Below are 11,609 nucleotides of genomic sequence, written 5' to 3'. Positions count from 1 at the left end.
CAACAGCGGGATCTGGATACCCATGTGGGCTCCCACATGTTCCACGATGATCTCATCAGATGAACCACGATGTCGGGGATTCAATCAATCCTGTATACAATTCCCTTTGTCAATCAGTATGTTACTTGCCCGAGATTCGATCGTCGGTATCCCCATTCCTCGTTCAATCTCGTTACCGGAAAGTCTCTTTACTTGTTCTGTAATGCGTGTCCCGTGGCTAACTCCTTAGTCACGTTGAGCTCGTTATGATGATGCATTACCGAGTGGGCCCAGAGATACCTCTCCGTCATACGGAGTGACAAATCCCAGTCTTGATTTGTGCCAACCCAACAAATACTTTTGGAGATACCTGTAGTGCACCTTTATAGCCACCTAGTTACGTTGTGACGTTTGGTACACCTAAAGCATTCCTACGGTATCCAGGAGTTTCACAATCTCATGGTCTAAGGAAATGATACTTGACATTAGAAAAGCTTTAGCAAACGAACTACACGATCTTGTGCTACGCTTAGGATTGGGTCTTGTCCATCACATCATTCCCCCCATAATGTGATCCCGTTATCAATGACATCCAATGTCCAAGGTCAGAAAACCATGACCATCTATTGATCAACGAGCTAGTCAACTAGAGGCTTACTAGGGACATATAACGATCTATGTATTCACACATGTATTATGGTTTCCGGTTAATACAATTATAGCATGAACAATAGACAATTATCATGAACACAGAAATATAATAATAACCACTTTATTATTGCCTCTAGGGCATATTTCCAACATCTACATCATGTCAACATTCTTATTGCATTACTCCGTTTCTCCATGAACTTAATACACTAGGTGCATGTTGGATAGCGGTCGATGTGTGGAGTAATAGTAGTAGATGCAGGTAGGTGTCGGTCTACTAATCTTGGGCATGATGCCTATATAATGAGCATTGCCTGGATATCGTCGTGATTATTTGAAGTTCTATCAATTGCCCAACAGTAATTCATTTACCACAGTTTGCTATTTTTCTCGAGAGAAGCCACTTGTGAAACCTACGATCCCCAGGTCTCTTTCTCATATTATTTTCCTTTTCGATCTATTTTATTTGCCTTTTATTTTCAGATCTATTAAACCCAAAAATACAAAATTACCTTGCTGCAATTTATTTTATTTGTCGTTCGATCTATCAATTATTACAACTCTCACGTCCATTTGCCAATTTCTGGTACCGCTACCCGAAAGGGATTGACAACCCCTTTAATACATCGGGTTGCGAGTATTTGTTATTTGTGTGCAAGTGCTTTTTACGTAGTGTTGCTTGGTTCTCCTACTGGTTCGATAACCTTGGTCTCATCACTGAGGGAAATACCTATCATCACCATGCTACATCATCCCTACCTCTTTGGGGAAATACCGACATAGTTCTAGCAGACATCAGTGTTCAGCCGGAGTCGGAGCCGTCGTCCTCCCCATCGGTGCCGCCGTCATCGCCGTCACTATCCTCCTCATTGCTGCCGCTCGAGGAGGAGCTTTCATCGTAGGTCGAGCTCTCCGCGCAGCACCCTAAGTGAGCACCCGAACGCCCGAAGACCTTGATGGAGAGAAAGGTGGCCTCCATTAACTTGAAGTGAAGGACGTGCCCCGTCGCCAAGCTGTGGGCACGAGCAAAGGTTTTCCAGCCGCGCCGGAGAAACATGACATGAGGTTCGGGGAACTCAACGTCCGCCTGCATGCTACCATTACGGCAGCCCCTCATGTGTAGTCTCAGTCATGGCGGTTGTTCTACCTCCATCACCCTTGCGAAAGGGGTTGGAAGTCGAAGACGGCTACGCGGAGGCCCGCACAGCTAGACGATAAACTCCAGCGGCTGTGTAGCGACCCGACCTCAGACGGTCAAGTCTTTGTGCGCAAGTGTCATCCCTGGATCAGTATGCTAACACACACAGTACTCGAGGATTTATAACAGAGGTAAATCACATGTATAAAGTAACGTAAATACTATTACCACAATCCAAATAGCGGAAGTAACAACAAGGTTGTGGATTCCCATCAACACCAACGGCAAAGTTGAGTGTAGAAATGTAACCCTAACGTATCACTTACTCGTCGTAAGAATCCTGTAACATGAGACGTTGCAGCCACAAAGGGTCAGTACATTGAATGTACTGGCAAATTCACACCATACGATAATGATGAATAAAGGCTATCACTACATGCATATTTGGCTGGTGGAAAAGCTCTATGGTTATAATGTTTTTGCGAAAAGACAATTTTTCCCTGCTTCAAAGGAATATATTTTATTTAACTACAAAGTTGGTTGATAAATATTGAGAAGGTTCCTCCAACTCAATCCCAAATTAAAATCAACAACCCAACAAATTATTTAAGTAACGTGTTGAGATCAATATGATAATCCAAGAACCAGATACTCAAGATGTCCATAACTGGGGACACGGCTAACCATGATTAGTTTGTACACTCTGCAGAGGTTTGCGCACTTTTCCCCACAAGACTCGATCGCCTCCGTTGGGTTTCTCACACTACATGGTGTTTGAGAAACGGATGACCGAGACACAGTCTTTCAGAAGCATGAACTCCTTACTCCGGGCAGACCATACCAAACCTACATCCCTCTACCTGCTGATCCACCTCTTCAAGAGCTTCACGCAACTTACTCAACTATGCTAGAGCCCATAATAGCTTGTGGCTCCACACGGAAGTTTCTAGCATGAATAATCTTATGATCCCTTTGAGCCTGGGTGGCGGTCCATAGGAAGATCACACGGATACTCCAGGATTTCAAAAAATAGAGGCAACACTGGGTACTCCAGGTGCCTCAATCCACCCAGATGTGTATTTAAGTTGCCACCTTAAGTTGAACCATTAATTAACAATCTCACATCTGTCATGGATTTCACTCACCCAAACCACGTCTACGAGCATAGCATAGCAATATAAGCAATTCGTAAGTAACTCCCAAGGGTTTAAATGTAACAAGTCAATAGGTTCTACCTCATCAACTACTTCCCGATACCCACATGTTAATGACATCCTAACCATGCAATGTTTGAGGACTGGAACTAATGCATAAAAATTGGGTGATAAAGGGATATGATCAAAGTGTGAACTTGCCTACAATGTTGATGAAGATGATTCGCACTCATAACTCTTCATAGTTCTACTCGTCACACTCCGGTGAATCTATCGTAAGAAAGCAATAGTAACCACACATAAGCAATCACTCAAAAGATCAGAAAGATCGAACAAGACGATTCGGAAAACTTCAAAACCAAGCAAATAACTCTTTCAACATAAAACAATTTCCAACAGTACCAAAATTATGTGAATTTGTCCTTATCAGAAAGTTTAGGTCAAGAGCTTCGATTTGCAAAAAGAATCAACTCAAACATAGCTACAAAACTCAAGTTATGATCAAACGAAGTTTGAATTCAAATATGGTCTAATTCAAATTTTAAACTTTCAAAAACATGTTTAAGTTGGATTACTGGATAGAGGGGATCATAACGAAGAAGTGAGCGTTGGTTTCGTTGGATTTGGACTAACGAGTAAAAAGTTATGCTAGTATGAAAAACAGGGCCAATCTGTAAATAAAATACTCACAAACGGGTCCCTGGCAGAAAACTAAAATAAAAGAAAAGGACTAAATAGCGAACGTTCGCTACAGAAACTTATATGACGAAAACGTTCGCTGTGAAGACTAACACAACGAACGTTCACTACTTAACTAGGTTATTAAGAAAAACCGGGTCTAAACAAAAGAACCGAAGGCTGAAAATAAACCGGATTGGACCGGGCGGTTTTACCGGTCCACGGCGGGTCAACGGGATGGCGGTTTCCGGTGGCTGCAACGGGAAGTGCGGCGGCAGATGCGACGCGGCAATGGCGAGACGGCGGCGGGGCTGCGCGGCGCGGGAGGTGGCTACGGCGGCGCTGGGCAGTGCTAGGCGGCGAGCGGCAGCGGCAGCAGCTAGCGGCGCGAGACGGCGAGAAGCGGCGAGTGTGGCGCGGCGGCGGTCTCGGTGACGGCAGCGCATCGCGGTGGGAGGCGGCGAGATGCGGGGAGAGAGAGGCGGGGCCCGGGGCTCCGGATTATATAGAGGAGAGGGGCGGCGCGAAGCTTGGAGGAGGGGGCAGAGGAGGCCGGAGCGGACACGAACGCCGAGGTCGGCGCTCGGGAGGCGTGCGGCCGCCGGTCTCCTACGCGAGGAGGGAGACGGCGCGGTCACTTGGGCTGGCTTGGCCTGGCCCGGTTGGGTGTTGGGCTAGCCCAGTCGGTGAAGAAGTTAAAAAAACATTTTCCACACAATTAAAATAATAAAAACGAAATAATTAAAAATATTATATAGGCATATAATATATCAAAATTTTCAGAAAAAGATTTTCTACGACGTGGACATTTTTCTAGCACCAAATAAAATCCACAAAAATTTGAATAAATGAGACAGTGCTACTGGTGCAATAAAAACTCAATAAAATCATTTTAAAAATACCAAAATGATTTCAAATTAATTTTTCTCCAATTTTCTATTGTAGGGAATCAAAAGGACTTTGAATTTGATCCTTTTAAAACTCCCAACTCATATTTCATATAATTTGAAGAAGTCATTTTATCTTCTCTCATAAAAATCATTGAGTTGCTTGAAGTTTCTGAATTAAAAATATTTCCAAATGAAATTCAAATCTTTTCAAAACCCTTTTCATTTATTTAAATGGAAGAAGTCATGTCATCTTCTCTCCGGGGTTTTGTATTTGAAAAGAATTTGAATTCCCAGAGATCATAAATGAAAGTTTGGGAAAGTCCTTTTATTCCCTCTCATTTAACTTTAAAAAATCGAATTCACACACTTTCAGTCAATCAATCACACAACAATCAAAACTATCTATTTATTATAACCTTCCAAAATTCAGAATTTTGGGATGTCATAAACCTACCACCCTTAAAATGAAGCTCGCCCTCGAGATTCGAAGAGGCTAGCAAGAAAAAGGTTAGGGTTTGGGGGTCTCCTCAAAATCCATCAATTGTCGCAGGAGGGGGTCTGGGGTGCTACCACCCTTAGAAGCATGGTTACGGTTCCATCAAAACTCATATACTTCATCCATATTGTTAACAGTGTCGGTCTTCTCAAATCCTCGGGAAAATTCTTTCTGTGGGCACTTCCGGTAGTGGCATAACCTTTACCACAATTCTTCTGTCTTTCATCTTGGTAAGGTTCTTCTGTGACTGGGTCTTCTTAGCTGACGAGTCTGGCGCCAATACTAAACGACTATCGATATCTCATGGTGGTCAACAATTTATGGTTTCTCCTACAGGAAATGGGTCTGGGTTGATCCTCACCATATAACCTACGATTGGCAGCAGCTGCCTTGTACAAGGGGAAAATGCTTATACCATTCTAAGGTTTAAACAAGGTTTTTGATCGTCGTCTCTCTACTATAGGTAAGTCTCTAAGATTTACCACCCCATATAGCAAGGCGAATAATTAGAGTAAGTCGGTATGGTGATCAATCCATCCCACACCCAAATCATTACCCTCTATATGGTTTAGTGAATCTCGCATTCTAACACTCGGTCATCCTCACAAGCATTGCAGAATTTCTCTTACTGACGAACCAAGTTCGGATAAATCCATTAATTCTGCAAGCCAAACAAACATTTATCGTTCCTGTACAACTCTCAGGTTTTGCATTACTCCTATAAGATCGTCTGTCGATAAAATTGTAACTTCTTCCAGGGTTTTTCCTTCAGCAAGAATGTGCTTGATTCTTGGCAGGTCCTGGGGCCTGTGGGTTATGGCCCATCTCATCACTTGTAGTCCTTGAACTTATCATCGGGCAACTGATCATTATTCCAACTTCCAACTTCCTAGTATTCTTAAATCCATCCAATTGTACTGTCTTCTTTCCTTCTATTGGCACCAAACTAGGACATGATTACTCAGACTCATCATGGAGTTTCCATTGATCCATATTTCCGACATCATACCTCCTTTATATCCAATAGTAATTTATGTCTTCATCCTCGTGGGATATCCCACATACCGAGATAAAAACTTATACTTATGAAGTCCATGTTCCACTTCATGGAACATCATTATCCTTTCCACGGTCAAGCGTCCTTACAGGGGAATATTGGCCATCTCTGCATGGCACTTCTTCAACTGGGAAACGTGAAACACATCATGAACTCCTGACAGTCCTTCGGGTGACTCCAACTTGTTGGCCACTTCTCCCATACGCTCCAAAACTTGGTATGGTCCTACAAATCTCGGGGCTAACTTTCCCTTAACTCCAAATTGTTTAACTCCTCGCAGAGGGGACACACGAAGACATGCTCTGTCTCCAATTTCATAGACTACCTCCTTGCGTTTTTGAGTCTGCATAACTCTTCTGCCCGGACTGAGCTACCTTCAGTCTATCTCGATTCAACTTAACATTCTCTTCTGACTCCTTGATCACATTTGGTCCAAACAACTGACGGTCTCCAACTTCATCCCACATCAACGGTGTCTGGCTCCTTCTCCCATACAAAGCTTCAAAAGGGGCCATCTTCAAACTGGCTTGGTAACTGTTGTTGTATGAGAACTCCGCGTAAGGTAGATTATCATCCCTACTAGATCCATAATCTAGCGCACACGCTCTCAACATGTCCTCCAGAATCTGGTTGACTCTCTCGGTCTATCCATGTGTCTGCGAATGAAAGGTTGTACTGAAGTCTAGCCTAGTACCCAAAGTCTGGTGCAGTTGATTCCAAAACTTTGAGGTAAACAGTGTTCCTCTATCTGATAGATGGTCCTCGGAACTCCATGCATACATAGATCCTGGTCATATACATCTTGGCCAACTTCTCACTTGTATAGGTGGTTTTCACTGGGATAAAGTGAGCCACTTTGGTCAAGTGAATCAACTACTACCCAGATAGAATCATATCCCGATCGGGTTCTGGGAAATCCGGTAATGAAATCCATGCCAAGCTTATCCCACTTCCATTCGGGTATCGGCATAGGCTATAGTAATCCTGCTGGCTTCTGATGCTCTGCCTTTACTCTCGGCATATATTACCTACGACTACACACTCCGCAATATCCTTCTTCATACCAATCCACCAGAAACACTCATTCAAATCCAAATACATCTTGGTGTTTCCGGGGTGAATCGAGTATAGCGAATTGTGGGCTTCCCGAAGTATTAACTTCCTGATCTCTGCATTATTGGGTATATGTACACTGTCCTCAAACCATAAGGTGTCGTGCTCATCCTCACGAAAACCCTTGGCCTTTCCTTTGCTCATTCTCTCTTTTATCTCGGCAATCTCTTTGTCATCCTTCTGGGCTTCTCGAATCTTTCCCACTAATGTTGACTGAACTTCCATTGCTGCAACAAAACCTATGGGGACTATCTCCAAGCGAAGTTCCCTAAGATCCTCGGGTAACTCTTTTGGTAATCCCCCACTTAGGAGGGTATTCATCCTGGTGTTCTTTATGGTTGTGTCCTATTTCTCCACAAGGCTTGCATGCACCAGGTTTCTCCATGTCATTTCCATAAGGCTTCAACTTCTGGGACACAAGCCGAGACTTTAGCAGAGTCAACTTAAATTCTTCCCAAGCGGTTACTCCTTGCCATCCATTGATGGTTTGGTACATCCTCCACCAAGTAGCAGCACCTCCTTCAAAACCCTGAAGAGCATGTTGGGTCATATCCTTTCCGGCTATAGGGTCATTCTCCATATGATCCTCCATGTTCTGAATCCATCGGTCTGTCTCCAATTGACTCATCGGTCCAGACAATACAAGCTGATCTCCATTCCTCCTCTATGGGGTCCATGGGTTTTGGGGTGGGATAGGAGAGATAGAGAGGGATACACACAATGCAAACAATAGTTTTCAAGAGACATATTTTATTTGTGGCTATCGGAAAAACATCAAACAAATGACAGCTCACAATCATCGCATCTAGCGTAGGTATATAACAGGGGTTTGGTCTTCTAAAGGTTAATAAATCTTCAACGTCGCCAGACTCTTCAGGTCTTGTTCATGTATCTGATGGCTTCTTCCGACCATGCTTGCCCTCCTCAAGTTCCTCTGCCAGATTTCTGTTGACGCGAAGTCTCTAGTGACATCCTTTAATATTCTGTCAGACTACATGGTGTTTGAGAAATAGATGACCGAGACACAGTCTTTCAGAAGCATTAACTTCTTACTCCGGGCAGACCATACCAAACCTACACCCCTCTACCTGTTCATCCACCTCTTCAAGAGCTTCACGCAACTTACTCAACTATGCTAGAGCCCATAATAGCTTGTGGCTCCACACGGAAGTTTCTAGCATGAATAATCTTATGATCCCTTTGAGCCTGGGTGGCGGTCCATAGGTGTGACGCCCCGAGACCGATGTGCCAGGTGTCTTCTAGTTATTCGCTGTTGTTGCCATGTCATCATGTGCATTGCATCATCATGTTTTTCAAAACTTGCATCCATCTGGGTTTCCCCAGTTCCGTCTGTTGTCCGTTCTGAGCCCAGACACACTTGCACGCGCCCGAGGCATGTCCAAAATAGTATTTTATAAGTGGCCGGAAAATGTTCTCGGTTTGGGTTGAAAGTTGGCGTGTGGTCTTATTATAGTGTAGATGGACCGCCTGTCAAGTTTCATCGCATTCGGAGTTCGTTTGATAGCCCAACCGTTAAACTACAGCGACATTATAGTCGGTCTAACGTTGGACGTTTTCGGTCTCCGGAAACAGATGCTGGGCCCTCTCTCTCTCTCTCCTCCCCCTCGCAGTCTCGCCACAGCCCACCTAGTCCATCCTCCTTCCCCTCTTCGCTTCCGGAGTTGTCCGATGCGACCGCACGATCCGAAACCCTCTCTGCTCAGTGCATCAAACCCCCTCGCGCGCGCGTCCGAAAAGTTGTCCCGGACCCGACCCGGACTGTCGCCACCGTTGTGTCCGGATCATCCCCAAACACCTACAAAACGTCATCATTTTCTTATTTGGGCTACCTAACTATTTTATTCGCAACCGTCCTATTACGATCATAGGGATGAGGTAGCCCCTAACCTAATCCACCTGGTGTATATATATAGGTCCAACCTTAACTTCTAGGGAGTCTGTCCCATCATTCCTCCTCACCGCCGCCACAATCAAATCCCACATCGGGATCCTCCCTGATCCCCTCGTCCACCTCCTCCAACCAGCACCGTTCGCCCGATTCCCCTATCACCTCAAGCCACCGAGAGCCTTCCAGCCACTGCTCTCGCATGCCCCTACCCCAAGCTCCTCTCGTGCTCCTCCCTGCTCCCTCGCTCTCGATTGGATCGAGGGGAGGAGCCCCTCGACCCCGCGTCACCGCCAACCTCCACGCCGGCGAGCGAACCAGCAGCCACCAGATGAGCGCCGGCCTCCTCCCTATCATTCTTCCTCCTTCCCGTGCTCCTCCTCCTCTCTCATTTCCACTCTCTCTATCCAGGAACTCAGGCAGCGGCCATGGCACCATCCAGCAGGAGCTCTGCCTCGCCTGCGACCTCTGCCTGCCCTCTGACTCGATCCGGTGGGTCTCGAGGATCTTGCTGCCCGGATCCGCTTCCTCGGGCCACTACCAGCGTCGTCGGAGCCTCTGCAGGAGCCGCGCCTGTCCGCTATTGCTCCTTTTCATCGAGCCGCCCAAGTCCTAGGATGTCGTCGCCCCGCCAAGTCCCAGCACCATGTCCCGCTCCCGTTGGCTGAGCTCGACCCTTCCTCCGGCTAGATTGGTCTCCAGCAAGGCCGGATTCACCCGTCTGCTCCATCCCCGTCGTCCCGTCGGAGTTCCGCGCCTCGCCGCTGTCCAGCAGCGCCATCGCCATGTTTTCCCCTACAACGAACGAGGAGTCCAGCTGCTCGCGTTGACCCGAGCCGCTACGTCGGCCTGCCTCCCATTCACCACCTGAGGCCCAGCGGACCGCCTCCAAGCCCGGCAACTACCAAGGCCGGCCTACCTCTCCACTAGACAGGCCTTGGCCCATGTGAGCAACCTCTCCAGCAGCGAACAGCACTGTGAAGCCCAATGTGAGGAAGCCCATCTTCGGTAAAAGAATGAGTGTAGTAAATGACTTAACCAAAAGCTTACCGATGACGGCATCAGGCTGCTCTTCAACCTCCTCCACGTTTACGTGGTTCACCTGTCCCCTGTTGAAAGGGTTTGGCATCTTCCCAGAGCTTCCATTGTTATTTCCATTTTGCAATTCAGGACATTCATTTGCATAATGTCCTGTCTTCAAACACTTAAAGCAAGTGACTTGGCTCAGGTCCTTCTTGGCTGGGGTTGATGGGTTGGTGCGATTCTGGCCATTGCTTCCTCCATTCCCATTACCATTCCTGGTGCCATTGTGATTGTGCGAGCTACCTCCCCCATGGGTATGCTGAAAATGTCCTCCCGGTCTAGGGGTAAAACGTGGCTTCTGCTGAGCTCCTGAATTGTACTTCCCTTGTCCATACTTCCTCTTGCGATTCTCAATTTGCTGTTGCTTGCCTTCAATCATAAGAGCACGGTCTACCAACTCCTGGTAGTTGTTGAAGGTTGCTACCATCAACTGCATGCTCAACTCATCATTCAATCCTTCCAGAAACTTCTCCTGCTTAGTTGCATCCGTAGCAACGTCATCTGGGGCATAACATGCTAATTTACTAAAGTCCTCCACATACTGGCCTACTGTCCGTCCTCCTTGGCGCAAGTTGCGAAACTCACGCTTCTTCATGGCCATAGCTCCTGCTGAAACATGGGCAGTACAAAAGGCCTGCTGAAACTGGTCCCATGTGACAGTGTCAACAGGGAAAGTGGCTGTGAAATTCTCCCACCATGATGCTGCGGGTCCTTCAAGCTGATGTGCGGCAAACTTCACCTTCTCCACATCCGTGCATCCTGCTGTGGTCAACTCTCTAGCTGTCTTGCGGAGCCAATCATCTGCTACTATCAGCTCGGTGCTACTGGAAAACACCGGTGGATTTAGCCTAAGGAAACAGGCTAAGTGATCAACAGGTGGTGGTGGTGGTGGGTTGTTGTTGTTCCCCTGATTCTGATTCTGGACTAGCTGAAGGAAATATGCCCTAGAGGCAATAATAAAGTTATTATTTATTTCCTTATATCATGATAAATGTTTATTATTCATGCTAGAATTGTATTAACCGGAAACATAATACATGTGTGAATACATAGACAAATAGAGTGTCACTAGTATGCCTCTACTTGACTAGCTCATTAATCAAAGATGGTTATGTTTCCTAAGCATGGACAAAGAGTTGTCATTTGATTAACGGGATCACATCATTAGTTGAATGATTTGATTGACATGACCCATTCCATTATCTTAGCACCCGATCGTTTAGTGTGTTGCTATTGCTTTCTTCATGACTTATACATGTTCCTATGACTATGAGATTATGCAACTCCCGTTTGCCGGAGGAACACTTTGTGTGCTACCAAACGTCACAACGTAAATGGGTGATTATAAAGGTACTCTACAGGTGTCTCCAAACGTACATGTTGGGTTGGCGTATTTCGAGATTAGGATTTGTCACTCCGATTGTCGGAGAGGTATCTCTTGGCCCTCTCGGTAATGCACATCAC

The sequence above is a fragment of the Triticum urartu genome, chromosome 7 (assembly GCF_003073215.2).
Source record: "Triticum urartu cultivar G1812 chromosome 7, Tu2.1, whole genome shotgun sequence".
NCBI classification, from domain to species: domain Eukaryota; kingdom Viridiplantae; phylum Streptophyta; class Magnoliopsida; order Poales; family Poaceae; genus Triticum; species Triticum urartu.
Note: the sequence above shows the minus strand (reverse complement) of the source record.